The sequence below is a fragment of the Coturnix japonica genome, chromosome 1, assembly GCF_001577835.2.
Source record: "Coturnix japonica isolate 7356 chromosome 1, Coturnix japonica 2.1, whole genome shotgun sequence".
In the NCBI taxonomy this organism is placed as follows: domain Eukaryota; kingdom Metazoa; phylum Chordata; class Aves; order Galliformes; family Phasianidae; genus Coturnix; species Coturnix japonica.
The window spans coordinates 80822394-80839015 of NC_029516.1; the positions used below are offsets into that span (position 1 = coordinate 80822394).

At 38.9% G+C, this 16622-nt stretch overlaps 1 long non-coding RNA gene across 12 annotated transcripts in view; it reads left to right on the forward strand.

Moving 5' to 3' along the window:
* LOC107321661 overlaps positions 1–16622 on the forward strand; it is a 114275-nt gene that overhangs the window by 84541 nt on the left and 13112 nt on the right. For 5 of the 12 annotated variants that reach the window (XR_004309151.1, XR_004309150.1, XR_004309149.1 and 2 more), the window contains 3 exons: positions 4496–4549; positions 15479–15772; positions 16527–16597. This is a non-coding gene — a long non-coding RNA (uncharacterized LOC107321661). Of the gene's footprint in view, positions 1–3986; positions 4082–4495; positions 4550–10854; positions 15773–16526; positions 16598–16622 lie in introns of those variants that run through there. The other 7 variants (XR_004309158.1, XR_004309156.1, XR_004309155.1 and 4 more) reach the window with 4 other exon arrangements.

The window sequence follows — 16622 nt, forward strand, 5'->3', positions numbered from 1 at the left end:
TGCTTAAGAAGGTTGTGGATGCCCCATCCCTCGAGGCATTCAAGGCCAGGCTGGATGTGACTCTGGGCAGCCTGGTCTGGTGGTTGGTGACCCTGCACATAGCAGGGGGGTTAAAACTAGATTATCATTGTAGTCCTTTTCAACCCAGGCCATTCTATGATTCTATGATTCAGTGACCTCTGTAGAGGAAATGCTCAGTCATGGCTTGAACCAGTGATTGAGCACCTGATGGGAAAGCTGGGCCAACCCAGGGGAGCTCAGGTGCATGCAGTGCACCTGAGTGACTGGAAGGGATCATTTCCTTTGTTTCTGTGTCCCTGGCTGTTGTATTTGGGCTCATCCTCATTTGCTGTGGGTTAAAGATTTTGCCATCCTTCTATTACCATGGTACTTTCCATCACATTATATCATTATAATCACTAATCACTTCAGTGACATATTGCTCAAACAGTCTTTAATTCTCTGTGTAACTGCACAGCTACCATATTGAGGTTTTTTGTTGGAGAGATGTCACATACCTCAAAATGTGTTCTGACTTTTGCTTTAAGCTTGTTTCTAAAAGCTTTTGTTAGAAGAACTGGTAATATCTGCATTTAAATCCCCTGGTAGAATTAGGAAGGTGAACAAACTCATGGGCAGGCAATCATCTGTAGCTGTCGGTTTAAAAAAAAATGGCACTACAATCTTGGCTGAATGTAAAAACAACCTTTTTCCTATCATATTTGCACTTCAAATTCATGTATTGTATTATATATATTTGTTGTAAGTCATTTTCAAAGTAGAAGAACACAGACAAATTCCGGCAGACCAGCCTTATTTATAAAGTAAAATTAGGAGTTAAAGAAAAAAAGCTTTAAAAGTTAATACTGTGATGCAGTTTTAGTTTTAGTTGCCAAAGACACTTCTGACATCAGAAAATAGGAAAAAAAAATAGTGATTTATATAGCTAAAAGGCATCCCTGCTTTCATTGGTATGATGGAAATAAAATTAAAATAATACAGCAAGGAGAATATTTAACACGTATTCCCATTCCTATCTTTGTTAGCAGCAGACTTCTCATTGCTGTTCCTCAGATTTCTAGCAGCCGCTGTTTTTGTATCTTCCTCTGGCAAGTCTCATACTAAACTAAGGGGATTGATTTGTGATAGAAAATCGTGTGAACTCTATTTCACTGTTTTGGTGTGCAAGTGTAACTGAAGCAGACTGACCAGATGCCAGCTTCCATCACAGGATTCATGTTTCCACATGGGGGAGGTTCTTCTGATTCAATCTGTGTGTCATCGTCTATGAGATTTTTTTTTTCCCCATTCCTATTCTAGAATTTGAATTTCATACTACAGGAATGTTGTCTAGTGATGAACATTTATTTGTTTGATTATGTTGCTGTGGAAAAATATTTATGCTTCACTGACAGTAAATTTCCTTGACTTACTGTCTAAAGCCCAGATGCAAAGTGTTGTGATGTTTGTTTGTTTTTTTTTCTGAGACAGAATCTTATGCCGACTGCAAGATGGATGCAGTGTAATGTCATTACTGTCTCTTCAGCAGGCACCACTGCTTTCCTTTCCTTGCAGTACAACACATTTGTGTTACATCTTCAGCTTCTCTCTTCTGTCTGGGCAAAGACCTGCTTTTCCCACTAGCTGACCCCATCTAATGTTTAGTCACTTATTCCACAATGTCTCTTCATGTTGTCTAAATAACACCATTATGCCTTCTTATCAAACTATGACATCAAGCAGACTTAGGCTCTCTAGAATTTGTAATCCTTTTCCCAAGGGTAGATGTCTTCCATACTTGTGTTGGAATTCCTAATGCTGAGAACAGCATGTTAATATCACAGTTTCAGCTTTTATTTGAACCATAAGTTTTCTTTTAATCTTCATTGTCAAAATTAAGATCAAAACTCAACGATAGCCTAAAGGCTAAGATATTAAAAAATAGCCCCATATAGTTCCTATTTGATAAAGCCAAGTCATTTTAAGAATAAGAACATGATATGTAAACACTTAGGTTTGGCAATACTGCAAAATACGTGGTCTTCCACATAAATCTATTAGAAAACAAACCAACACAAAGCCAGAGTCTTCTTATTTATTTATTTATTTATTTCCTGATGGAAGTAGTTACTGGGCCACTTTGCTTTATTAGCTTCAGAAGTTAGCGTATCATATAATAACAAATCAATGTACAAAATACATTCCCATTTATCACTTCAGAGTTACTTGATAGAGGTCATAGCCAATTCCTCGAATAAATAAAGACCAGCTTTTGGTAGACTATGGGATATTGTTCAGGAAAAAGGAAAAGTAGCAGAAAATCTCCCTAGAAAGAGCAACTGCATTGCTGTTTTTTGTTGTTTTTCTTTTTTTAAGCAAATACTTCACATTATCACTTGCTTCTTCTTGACTTTAACACTACTCGTTCAGGAAAAAAAAAAACAACAAAAACACTTGGTTTGCAATAATTAATATTATTGTTAATTATATTTTCTCCACAATACCTCATTAACTCTTATTTATACAACTGAAAATAGGAAACCTTTCCTAAGCTGAGAGACAAGCAAGTTCTACTGCAGCCTTGGTAGCTTTGTGGGTGCAATTGGATCCCATAGGCTCACAGTGAAGTCCTGCAGGCACCAGCACAGTCTCAGATTTGTAGGCTGGTAAGATTGTGGCCCTGGTTATTGGCTACTCAGTGCTCTGATCGTGGTTTCTTTGTTAAGTGTGCTAACCTGAAAAAATGACTCAGCCCTATGATCAACCCTAGGGGCAATCCTCAGATGGGGTAGCTCAGTCACTTTAGGACATTAATTTATGGGTAAGCTTGGGACTGTATTAAAGAAGGGGAACCTTATTGCTGAACTCCTGCTCAGCTTTTATCTTGTGCTCTAAGGTAGACTACTGCGCACTAGCACAGACTAGCTCTAGCTTGTGAGGAAAAAAGGCTGGTTTTTTTTTTCTTTTTTTTTTTTCCTTATGATGGTGCCTTAGAACTTTAAATCAAGAAGGAAAAGCAGCATATAATAGAAGTATATTGCCCTCCTTTCAGCTTCACAGCAGCATCTGAGACAATGAAAAGTGACTTTAAATCATGTAACTTCATTTAAAGATGTTATTATGCAAGTAACCTTTCTGAAATCAGCTAGTACTTGTACGACATGAAAATCAGGCAGTATGGCTTTGGCTGCTCCCTAGGTGACTCCAAAAGGGTGCTGATGTGCACGAAGCTGTCCAGCACTGTTTCCAATACTGACAGCAATCCAGTCTTCTAGTAGTTATGCACACAGAACAAACTGCTCTGGATTTTGCTCTCACACACAATGAGTTACTCTGCATTCTGCTGTCTGGCTTAAAAAGTCAGTGGGAAGAAATAGGATTTGGGGAGTATGATTCATCTCATCTTGAGGTAGATGTCCAAGGCAAATCGGATGACTGTCTTACCACTGACTACTTATTTGCAAACAGGGAGATCAGCACTGAGTTTACAATTTGGTATATGATTTAAGGACAAATATTCTAACCCTATCCTTGGTCAGGTGAATAAAAAACAATCAAACAAACAAACAACCTGTAAGTAGCATTGAATTGATGAGGGAATAATTGTCTTGTACATAAAAAATCCCAAGGAGATGTTCCTATGTGGCTTAAAAGGTCAGTGGCATCCTGGGATGCATTGAAAAGGATGTGGCCAGCAGACTGAGGGAGGTTCTCACCCCTTTCTTTTTTTTCCTGGTGAGGCTACATCTGGAGTACTGCTTCCAGTTCTGAGCTCCCCAGTTCAAGAAGCACATCTCACCTACTCTGTGGGATCTCTGCTCTTTTTCACCTTCTGTGGCACTAACCTCATTCATCTGATGTGAGGTCAGTGAAGCCATTTTGCTAGTTCAAGAGAAAGGAGACAGCAGAGACTAAGGTTAACTTTACTCTATCTGTAGGCTTTCCGGGGCGTGGAAACATTGTGACATATATTACTGATATTACAGATTAAAGTGGCTGTGAGGGAGCTATAGTCTTGTTCTTCTGTACAAAGGAGTTCTGCAAGAAAGCATAAAAGCTTTGACAATGATCAGTCTCTCAGGTAAGAAGATAAAGATTCAGACTTTTTCCCTTCCTAATTGCACTTAACATCTGTACTTATTTATTCAAGAATGGCTTTTTGGGAGTTTGTTCCAGCCCCTTTGATAAACAAATGGGGTTCTGTTTCCCCTTTTAGAGAGTAATTATGCATTTTTAGGATGCCGGGAAAATGCATCTTAAAGAAAACAATTTAAAAGACCAAATAGAGTGCCACAGAAAGTGCATCCTTGAAAGCTCTGGTGGCTGTCTTGCTGTTAAGACAATGACTGACTAAACAGTCCTTCCCCATATGAAGAAGGAAGAAAAGGCTAAAAAGAATTCAGTAAGTGCTACTCATGAACCAGGGTACATCTTCTAAAGTCCATGCAAATATTAAGGACTTGGTTTAATTAACCTACTCTGTTCATCTTCACAGCTTGTGCACACTTGGAGGCCAAGCTGAAAGTCAAGTAGCTGAATGGTCCAAAGGGTAAGTGCCCATGAAAATTACACTTTCAATAAAGTAGAGGGCCAAAGCAGTGTATGGTTTTCACATGTAAATGCTATAATAGCTACTCAAACATGTGAAGTGTTTTCAAATTGAGTTTCAAAGTTCAGAGTGGATGCAAAATAGGTTAAATCAAGATCAGAATTCAAATTTGGAATTCATATCTCAAAAAAATAAATCAAGACCCTAAAGGAAGATCTGAATAATATGTATGATGTGTGTCTGTGAGGGCATTTATCCATAGAAACAGCTGGAAAACTGTGAGAATGGCTATTGGGCAACAGAATAAATGATAGAACTGTAGGAGGCAGCACCTGCTACCAAAACAATCCCACAGCTGCATCCACAGAGCAGAACTCCAGACTGGCTTCTTGCTCCTTGCAACAAGGCTGTGGAGATGCAGGCTTGTCATCTGAGGTCTCTGGTGGCTTGCCCTTGCTCAAGCATTTCCATTGGTATTTGTCTTGCTAGAAAACATGAAGTATTCAAATTCAGCCAAGAAGATACCTGAAGTCAGATCTGCAGTGAGTGTAAATTACAGCTATTGCCTTTACACTGTGACAGGGGATGTTGCACCCCTGAAAACAAAAACTTTTTGCTTCCTAAATAAAAAGTTTTTTAAAAAGGGCCTTGTAGAATGCATGTGTGTGTGTAGTGGATGATGTCTGCAGTTCTTAGGGTACTGACTGAATTACAGTAATTCACTATTTCAGGCATCTTTGTTCTTGCAGTGCAAAGAACATTCCTGCAGCTGCAAGACATTGGTTAGAAAGATGTCCCTGTGCTTTGCTAAGAGGAGAAAACGTGGGCAAAGATTCATTGAATTTGTCAATCCTCTCCCCAGTTACACACAGCAGAGAAAGCTGCTTCCAAGAGAAGCTTAAAATAAGAGCTCTTCAATGATTAATTATTAAAGTGCAGATTGTTAGGCTGGAATTCTAATAACTGTAATTTGAAGCCATCTGTCTGACACAGCTAACCCTATCATTAAATTCTTTCTAAAAATTGTTCTTCAAAAACCAGAGGAAGTGCTGAGCAGATCGGATGGAAGGAAAGGAATGCATAATGGAGTTTTCTCTCACTGCTGGCTGTTGTTACCTGCATTCTGTGCTCCAGCCATCCAAGCCCTGCGGAGAAACCAATGTGCCCCATGCTTGGTGCTTCAATGCTGAAGCCACTGTCTGCAGCACAGCCGTGGGCTGGGCAGCAGGTAGAAAGGAAACCAGCAGAAATCAGGCAACCACATTAAGGCAGTACACAAGGAGAACAAATTTTGTAATTAAGGTGTAATAAAGGATGCAGAACTCTTAGTATCTCCTGTAGTAGGATATATTGCTGTCTAATAAGATACTATTGTAGGGGTTGTGCTTACTGATGTTACAATGGATGAGAGAGTGACTTATTTTCATGCATCTAGAAGGTGATTTTTGGCACTTATCATTAATGCTGAGGCACTACTGCAGTAGTATTACTGAATGAGAATGATAATTAGGCCAAAGGACAATATTAGTAATTCCTACATTTTTAGGAATTTATGGATATACACATGCAAGCAAACACACCCTTCCATAAATGCTATGTGTACAAATAGCTTTGTGCAGTGTTTTTAATGTATCTCTCTTCATTTTATCTCGTCACTCTTGTGGAAATGTATTCTTTTTTTACCCTCAGCTGATTACACAGCTTACAGACTCATACTATACATCCTACAACAATAAAATACAGATCTGCTGTTGTTTTTAGCAGTACTTTACCTACATTTAGGAAGTTCTTAGACATGTAAATCAGAACAGGTGTAATTCTGCCTACAAATGCATACACATGTATCTGGGACCATAGCGCCAAAGGTAATTTATTGGTTAAAAATCATTTTACTGTTTTACTTGTTTATTATATATATCAGGAGTGGAGGTGATCAGAAAAGATCACCATCAGAAATGGTTTTATATGTGGAGTACATATACAGGTTGCCACTGAGCACAACCACTGGAATGCTGGACACAACAACCTTGTGTTCATGAAAAGAAGGAAATACCCTTGAAGCTCCTCAAGGTGAAGCCCCATACCATTTCAGTCCAGGGATACATTCAAGTCAGATGCTTCAAACACAGGAGTGTTGGAAGCCCATCAGCAGTAGCCTTCTAAATTATCTGTCCAGTGAGAGTTATAAAGCCTGAAGGCAATTTGGATTGAACTTAGGGATGACTGGGAAATCAAACAATAATATTTAGCAATTCAGATGCAAGATGAATGACATTTCTGCCCTTACTGAAGAGAAGACCAAAATAATGAAACTTATTTTCATGACTGAACCTTGGCTATTGTCAACTGAAGAATTAAGGCTTTTCTTTTCACTGTAGGTTATTTCTCTCCATCAGAAGGAACTCCCTAAATCTTTTAGATGAGAACTAAAGCGTGCCTTTTAAGCACCTCTCAGTGAGTTGAAAAGTGCTGATTTAGGTTTCTTTGGTTGTTATTTTGTTTCAAAAACTTTCATTCCAGAATATTAAATCTAAAGCAATGTGAATGGGAGTCCAGACTAGGCTAATGGCCTTTGCAGATGGTTTTTATGTGTGTATAATAAATCTTTTCACCTTATTTATGGTATTGTGTCTAATTCTAAAGACTAGAGGTATAATAACTGTTATTCATGTTTGTAATTGTGAAAGATACACAGTGGTATTTTCTGATTTGTTTGTATTTCTAAGAAGATGCCCTTTTCACGTTGTTAATGCAAAAGTTTCCCCTATTAGTATGGTGTTCTATGCTAAAAACAGTACTTGAAGCCCTGGTCAGATTAATAATACATGTATCATTAGCTGCTTTCTGTTTAAGATCCCATGCTGGAACAGGACTTCCATACCGAATAGATAACTTAATTCAAATCCCACAGTGGCTCTGAGGTTTCCAGTTTCTTTCCTGTTTCAGATGTGATATTTTACTATGGGAAAGAGTAAAAAGACCAAAGAATAACACACCCAGCCTTCCTCCCAACCGCATTCCAGGCAGCAGTCCTGGTCAGTGTAGACCACACTGGGGAAAATACAGCCATAATGCAGTCATAAATTGAGGAAAACAAAACAGACCCAGAATAAGAGCAGGGTAAAATTAGGAGCTGGACGTAGCTGGATGGATCTGTGCCAGGTGGGAATTTGAATTAATATTTCATACGGCGTTTTGAGACCAACCAAAGCTGTGTCAGCCTGCTATAGCAAAGCCTATCCCATCTAGAGGGTAGAAATGTTGCTGCTCCTGCAAATCACTGGGAAGTGATTAAAAATACTCCCTGCCATACAGCTTGCAGCAAGAGCCATGGCTCAGCTTACTAGCCATGTTTGTCACTCTTAATTGGAAAACTCCCTTGGGTTTTAAGTGTGCAAAACTGTTTCTCTCTGTTAGTCAAGGTCAAAAATGTGTCATGCTTCTTTGCTCATTGATATATAAAACTCATCTGGGTCACTGCATTGTGGAAAGGTATTGCTGAGTATGTGTATGTGTGTGTATATACATATGTATATATATGTGTGTATGTAAGCTGAGCTGGAGGTGCTGCTGAGTCTTATTTGATGTACTGTAGACTGTATATGCCAATTTTTGCTTTGTGACTTGTTCCATAGGCATTTTCCATGCCATCAATTGAAGAAGTTGCCTGATTAGCACTGAAATATTTCAGCCAGCTGACAATTTGACCTGCTGTGAACACAGACTTTTCACCATCTTGGAGCATGACTATAACTCTGCTTCTGCTTCTTTTTACTTTGCATTGCTGATGCCAAATGTTGCCAGAGAAGGGGCTCTAGATTTTCCTGGTGGGCCATATGTGGCAGACTGCACAAAAGATACAGGGAGCTCATGAGACAGTGTGTGACATTCTTTTATGGTAGAGGAATATGACAAATTGCTTTGCCTTGCTGATTTCCAGTAGACTCTCACATAAGTACTGAATCCACAAGGGCAAAAGGGAATTGTTAGAGAATGTAAGAATCAATGGCTGAAACACTGAAAATAGAGTGGGAAGGAGTTATTTTTAGCTCTTTGGTTTTGTTTCTTTTTTTTTATTATTATTATTATTTTATTAGGGGAAATGAACAGGGAGTTAGATCTGGCAATGCTAGGTTGACTGAACATAACTGTTTTGCTGTAATTTTTGGATTTTGTTTGGGAACTCCCCAGAAGAGCATAATCAGTGCTATCCAATACTTCCTCTGAACTGAAAGGTTTGGTTTTGGTTTTGGTTTTCTTGTTTTCATCAGGGATTTGATTAGGATGCTCTTACTGTTTCCTCCTTTTCAGAAAGTGCCCCATGTGATGTTTCAAAGGTCTAGTGCTCATTCCTATTAAAGCCATTTTGGCACTTTCACACCCCTTAGACAATGAACAAGATTGAACACATCATTGCTTTCACTGGTAGCTAATTGTGGGCAAGGTTTCAGGGATGACATGGGCAGCTTCCTATTTATGGAGTTCACTTTACAGGCTTCTTCATCAACTCTATTAATATTTATGTAAACTCAAATTGCTTTCAATGTCATTATCACAACGCATCATTTTGCCTCACTGCATGTATTGTAACTCCAAAATGTAGGTTGACAAGGTTAGGCCCTTATATATGCTTAATGATGTGTATATGATTTCAGCATTTGCTTAGATGTGTGTTTGTATATTGTATGCTTCTCTTGGCACTCTGACTGCCTGTACTGAATGTTCAAAGCAAGGGTCCCCTCCACACATCTTGTAATTGATGCTACATGGAGTGAATGAGTTGCACTGATCATGCAACAGGCTTAGGGAATAGGTAATCTCAGTCATCCAGGAATCTGAGAAATGATTATGAACTGACCAAAAGGCAAAGATTTCAGAATATTGCCAGAAGATGAGGTGGCACATGCTGAAGTAGCTCCACTCCATGTAACTGCCAGAAAATGAGAAGAAATATGCCTTGTTCACTTGTGGGTCCTGTCACAATGTGGGAAGTTAATGGTAGTGGAAGGCTGCAGATGAGCTGCAGAAGCTTCTGAAGGAAAGGATGAATTAAGACTGTTACGCTTTCTGCACCCGAGTCCCATAAGCATAATAACCAAGTTGGTACACTTTCCCTGGGTCTTTGACAGAAACTTGTACCAAATCCATTAATTCTGTGGCCATGTATGGACAGGCCGTCACATGAAAGTGTGTTTCGGCAGGGGGCCATTGATCAGGAGGCACCCCCGCTGGTCAATCTTGTACTTTTTTTGTGTTATAATAGGACAGAGTTGTAATGAGTCCATCCTAGGAGGCTCTTCTAAATCTGCTTTAGTGATTTCATCTTCTTCTTTAACCAGATCTGTTGTTTCAGATACCTGGCTGTCATCGAAATACTGCAGAACTGCAGCTTTGGGGAATGCAGTAACAGTCTCTTCCCTGTTAATATACTAAGCTCATGCTCAAGTTGTTCAATCTGGTCTTTTAATAATTGATTCTCATGCTCAATAGTATTTGACCTGATTTCTGCCTGATTTAAGGCAGTTAATAGAGGCCACACTACTGTAGATGCAGCCAGTCATCTCTCCTTTGTGGTCAAAACATCCTTGTACAGACCTTCAAAATATTCTGCTAGAATGGGGAAACATTGTCCACCACTTGTAATGGGCCCCATTGTTCAATAATAGTGGCAATTTGAAAGTAAGGGGACCCCATAAATCCTGGAATTTGTCCAGGGAGCATCTTCCCTAAGGGGGTAACTTTCTCCCCCTTGATCCATTTATACATACTCCAAAGGAAGGATATTATAGCTACAGCTACACTACCTGGCTTGCCAAATGTATAGTTGGAACAATACAAGAAATGTTATGTATAGTTAGAATAATACAAGAATAGTTGTAAATAGATAGCCAGAGGGTATCTATGGGAAAAACTCACCAACTCTGAGGCCTTCAGTCAAGATGGAAATCATTGAGATCTGCCACCAGAACTCCACAAAAGAACAATCTCCAGAAAGAGATGCTGCCTTAGCGGTGGTTAGCCCTTAAATGAAATCCAGTAAAGGTGGAGTCAAGCTCTACCCCTTCTGGGAGCACAGCTGAATTACCTTCACCTGTGCTCCCGCAGCTGACCCAACGCTTGCCTCAGCTGGTTAATCAGAGGTTCAGGTTGTGATTAACAGTTTCTCATACAACAGCTTAGCCACAAATGTGAAATGTATTATAATTAAGCAAACCAAGCAGATAAAACCTCTTTGGTATGGAGAAAGATGTCTATAAGTACAGGGAAGCCTGGCAGGTGGGTTACATCTCTCTCCCATAAACTTGCCTTGTCAGTCACCATTTGTTTAAAGTGATGGAAGCAGCCACCAGATGGCTGGAAACATATTCCATGCTACAGCACAAAATACTGCCCTGGGTCTTGAAAAGCAAGTCTTGTGTGGTGACATGGCACTCCAGAAAGAATTGAGTCAGACAGCAGGATTCACTTACCAAAAAAAAACCTCATGGGCAGCTGGGCTAAGGAGCATGGTATTGGGTGGGTATGTTACATCCCATATCATGTATCAGCCTCCGGAAAAATTAAATGATACAATGGACTGTTAGAGATGACATTGAGAGCAATAGGTGCTGGGACATTCAAACACTGATATGCATATTTAGCAAAAGTCACCTGAATTTGCCAGTTAAGCTGGTCCTGGCCAATCAAAACTCCTGCAGGCCACAGAAGGGGATAAAAAACATTCTGAGCATGACAGTCTGAGTTATTCCTGCCTCAGGCAAAGGCAAACCTGCTTGTGGGCTTGCTTTTGCTCAAGGACTTGAGTGTATGTGCTGGGTAACACTGAATGATGGGGGTGTCTGGTGTGTACCTCAAGGTGATCTGATGCTGGGTAATTACAGTCAATAACTCTATGGTGTTAAATTATTGCATAGTACTGCATGTCATCTTTATTATGGTTATTATATGTCTTGTTAACAGTAGTGCAATAAGAGCTACCCATGTTAAAGAGGAATGAACCCAGATGGAACCAGAATTAGTTTCTGCATGTAGTAATCCAATATTGTGAATATTTTCTCCTATGTAGAAAGACAGATAAAGGTAAGGATTGAAGTTATGAACTGAATGAATACCATGGGCAATCTACTTGAAGGACCCGTAGAGTATGGGAATAATATGTATGTGTATATATATCACGAAGCAAGACAGATAGGTGATAGTAATGAGGGCAGTTAGGATGCGTAAAAATTGCAGAGCCTGAGCATGATGGAAATGGTATGGAATAAAGGGTGTGTATTGTCTTAGTTTCAGCTGGGACAATTTTTTTTCTTCAGCGTGTTAGGTGTGATGCCATGTTATGGTTCTAAGAGAAAAATAATGTCAACAACACACTGATGTTTATAGCTGCTGCTAAGCAGCATTGTACAGAGCCATCATCATTCTCAGTGATGCTGGGAGGGAGCAGAATTAGGATGGCTGACTTAAACTGGCTGAAGTGATATTCCATGTTGTTTGGCATCATGCAGGAGGAGTTTTGAATGGGGTGGGAGTTCAGCTCTTGCTTTTGTGCTACTCAGGAGGCTATCTGGGCATTGGTTGGGGGATGTTGAGCAATTGCTTGTGCATCACTTGTTGTATACATTTATGCGTATATATGTTTGTAATAATTTTCCTTTTCTCTACCTTAGTAAATAGTTTTATCTCAAACCATGAATTCTACTTCCTTTTTTTTCCCAGTCCTTTTTCCCATTCCACTGGGGAGGGAGGAAGTGAGTAAACAACTGTGTGGTGCTCAGACACCTACTGGGATAAATCACATTCTACTTAGTAGAAAATGCTGTAAGACATCCACCTTAGTCATTGTTGAAATACCTCTCAAATGCAATCTCCCACACTGCATGCTACATCATTAGTAAACATGGTGAAAATGCAGAATGTCTGAGTATCTAACAAGTCCAAGCTCACGTAGGTTTTCACAGCTATCTGTTGAGCCATCTTGCTGAAGTTACTTTACCTAGTTTAGTTATGGCCAATAGCATTAATTTGGGGATTTTTATTTCTAGTGTTTTTGTCATACACCTCTGGTTACTTGGAATTGTCAAAGTTCATTTTCCTATTCAAACCTTGACAATGACCTATAGCAGTCTTCTGTTCTTTTTCAAAAGCCATGTCTGTAATATCTCACTCATAAACCAAGACACTACATTAATTATATGAGTATCTAGTATTGTCAGTCTTTGCACCACACAATTACAGGCAAGCTGTGATAAGTTTTAAGTATTTGAGCTGTGATTTGAATTGCTGTTCTTTCCATTTGATACTTGCATCATTTGGAAGGGTGAACATCTAACATACAGAATTTCACTTTCAATCCTGCTTAAGACCATTTGCAGAATAGGAGAGACGCTCATTGTAACAGATTCTACACACATGAAACACGAAGTGATGCTTGAGCTGCAAGACACATAAGTTTATGCTTATACTGCTCCCAAATATGTGCCCCTGAAGCCCCTTAATAAAGCTCTGAACTGACTGCAAACCTGATACCATTTCTGTTCTAGCAGTCACCTTTCAAATCATGCTAGAGAATATTCTATTTGCAGTTAAATTCTCTTGGAAGAAGCTCTTCTGGCACTTTATAAAACACATAAAACTATTTATCTCTAAAAGCATTTAATTTAGTGTGAAATTCAAATAAATCAACCGTATATACTTTTTAAAATCAACAATAAGGATGTGATTTATGAGAAATTAAAAGTGGTGAAGGCTTAGCAAGAGATACAAAGATACCTGAATAAGGCTAAGTTAAAACTTGTTCACGCATTAGAAACTCTTGCATGAAAAATGCCTAAAATCCAAAATGCAACACTTCCCCAAGGATATGTGTTAGCCTGTGATCAGTTTTTAAAACTCATGATTTCTACCTGTCTAGCTTTGGTGCTCTTTCCTTTCCTCTCCTTTCCCCTTTCTCCTTCCCCCCTTCCGTCTTCCCCCTTCCTTCCCCCTTCATTTCCCTTCCTTTTCTTCTTTTTCTGTGTGTGTGTGTTCTGTCGGTAATAGCTCTATATCGTAGTTCTCCCAAATCCATCTCAAATAAGATCACTGTATCCCGTGAGCCATGAAAAGTTGATATGGGAAGAAAGAGTGACAGGAGAACGTATTTTATTTTTTTGTATTGGTTTGGGATTTTTTAATAGAGTTTCTCTTATTTCCTGGTATATAAAAGCTGTAAACAGGCTCAAAAAAAGAGACAGCTTTATTGGTAGAAAATTTTGCTCCTTATAACTTATTATTTTGTGTAAAATAGATCTCCCTAATAATATTTCAAAAATTTAGGTCAGTTTATACTTTAAATATCTTTTAAATTCACAATTGTAGAAAGTTAATCTTTTTGTCTACTATTTTAAATCTTCTCTTTGGTATTCTGTTCAGCTAATTATGACAGGCCAGAAATATTCCATGGGTCTGGATTCTTTTTTTAGATGATAAGTATTACCATTATTAGTAGTATTATTTAATTAGCATATGTAAGCTTTTTTTTTCCTCATTGTAATAGAATATGGGCTGGTGTCAATGAGCTTATTGCATACTGACTCAAACGTTAGGCAAGGAAGAGTATGTGAGGAGAAAGGATAAGGGACAGCTTATTGCATATGATGTAAAAATCTCCTCCAGGAAGCTCTGTAGGGGTGCTTCTCTGCAGACCTGGCTCCCAGTGCCAGCACCACATGTTCTTGCCCTTAAGAGAGTTGCAACCTACGTGTCACCCATGTGCCAACCACACAAGGGAGATTGTCCCCTCTGCTCTGCTTTCATGAGACCCCATCTGGACTGCAGTCTAAGTCTGGGGGACCAGGTTGGAACAGATGTGGAGCTGTTGGAGCAGGTCCAGAGATACCTCATTTCAGCCTTTCAGTATTTAAAAGGAGCTTATAAACAAGCTGGAGGCTGTCTTTTCACAAGCACCATCAATAGGAGGGGTGATACTGCTTTATTACCAGATCTTCCTCAGAGTACTTCTGTATTTCCGAACTTCTAATATGAACGGAGAAAGAAAAGAAATGCAGCTATGTTAAATGTCAGCACAGCAATATGTTGGTGACCAAGCATGGTGCATAACTAAATTTCATGCTTCCCTGAATCACAAATAATTTACAGAGCTACTGGGCCACTGGTTTAATTTTCCTATTAAATTGGCAGTCATCTGACCCAGGAATTTGCCATTTAGCTTGTTGAAAAAAAGTCTCTGTTACAGGATTTCATTTTAGTTTTCATTCATACAAAACAATCAAATGATGCAAAAAGTTTTATCTTTTAAATTGAGAGCTGTATGGTATTCCTTTTACCTGAAACCCTTTCATTACAGGACTTGTACTTGCAGGCGCATTATACAGTAGGGGGTTGGAACTAGGTAATATTTCAGGTCCATTCCAATTCAAGCCATTCTATGATACTGAAATATAGAAAACAAAAGGGAAGGACTCTTGTTTGCAACAGTTGCATGTGGAATATAATGGAATTAATACTGCTTAACTGCCACAGTAAGTAGTTATTTCTTTTACTACACTGCAGCATTAAACAGTGGTTAAGAAAAACAAGCTTTTGACATGGAAATAGTCTGCATAATATAGGCCTTCACTGGCCGTGCCTCATTCAGCTGCCTGTTCTTCACTACACAAAATAGGATAATGTAATGAAATATAACAGGATTGCCTGTTATTTTTAGTAGGTGCACAAACACAACAAAAATAATAGTAATAATAATTGTAGAACATGTCAAATAATGCATTTTATTTTTAGCACCTCTTAAGTTTGTTTGTGTTTTCTGCAGATTGTAGTGTTTAGAGGCGATATAGCAATAGTGAATTAACTCCTAAACTGTGGGCTGCAGTGTGCCTGCTAAGCTTACAAACATATTTGAAAGACTGCTGATCAAACCATATTTCCCAGGCCAAGAATGCGAGGAGGCTACACCAACAGACCCAGAATGAATTCATAGCAGAAAGGACAGAACTAATACTGACCATCACTGAAAAACTGGCTAATCTTTGGAAAAACAAATAAACAAAAGAAGTGGTCCAGCCTCCAGAACTGACCTGATGGAGACATTTTTATCCTGAGAGTATCAATATATATCTGGTAGTATCTACAAGGCATTACTTTTTCACATTCAAATCCCTTGTCTGCCCAACAGTTTTCATTGTCAGAGGATGAACTGCAGGGGTAGCATGTTTACAATCAAAGGTAAGTTCATGCTCCCATAATATAGACAGTCCCTGGATGCTACTTTTTCCTGGAAATAATAACTTCACTTAACAATGTAATTGTACATTATAAAATCAGAGCTGAGCTTCTAGTAGAGTAATGCATGAACAATTTACTAGTAACTTGAGACTAATTCTTCCAGCTATCTCTTGTGTTAATGGCTGTGGGTCACAGCAGTGTGGGTACTCAGCCATGGCTGTTTCAAGGGCCAGCATTATCCAGGGAAAGCATCTGTGTTGTTCAGTGCTTCCCAGAACAAAATTTGCAAAGGGAGTCTCTTATTGCTCTCTATTAAGGCTTTTTGACATTTCAATTGTTAATTTGTTCATTTTCCTGTTACATATAATACACTTTCGGGCTGTACTGGAGGCACCAACAGGTGGACAGAGAGGGAGAGGAGATGGAGAGGAGGCTGGTTGAAGATCTGATTTGCATTTATCAACATGCCAGAGCAAATTTCAGCTGAAGGGCTCCAAGTTTTAATCACAGATCTTTTCTAAATCAGCAATAAAGCAGAAACCCATTGGTTGTAATAGGAGTAGGACGAGACTTTTAGCTCACTTTGGCAGCATTGTGTGCTCACTGCATTCTACAGCTTAGGAGACAGATTTTCCACGAACTGTCAAGATCATAACATTCTCTTTTATATCGTAATTTTCTTTAATTTTTTTTTTTTTTTTTTTTTTTTTTTTTTTTTTTTTTTTTTTTTTTTTGTGCTCTTGCTGTTGTTCAGTTCAGGCAGTCTGGTCTGTGATATCTACAGCAATAAAAGAACAAATGTTCTGAAAGAGTAAGCCTCCTCTGGTAAGCTTCTTCCTATGCTTTATGG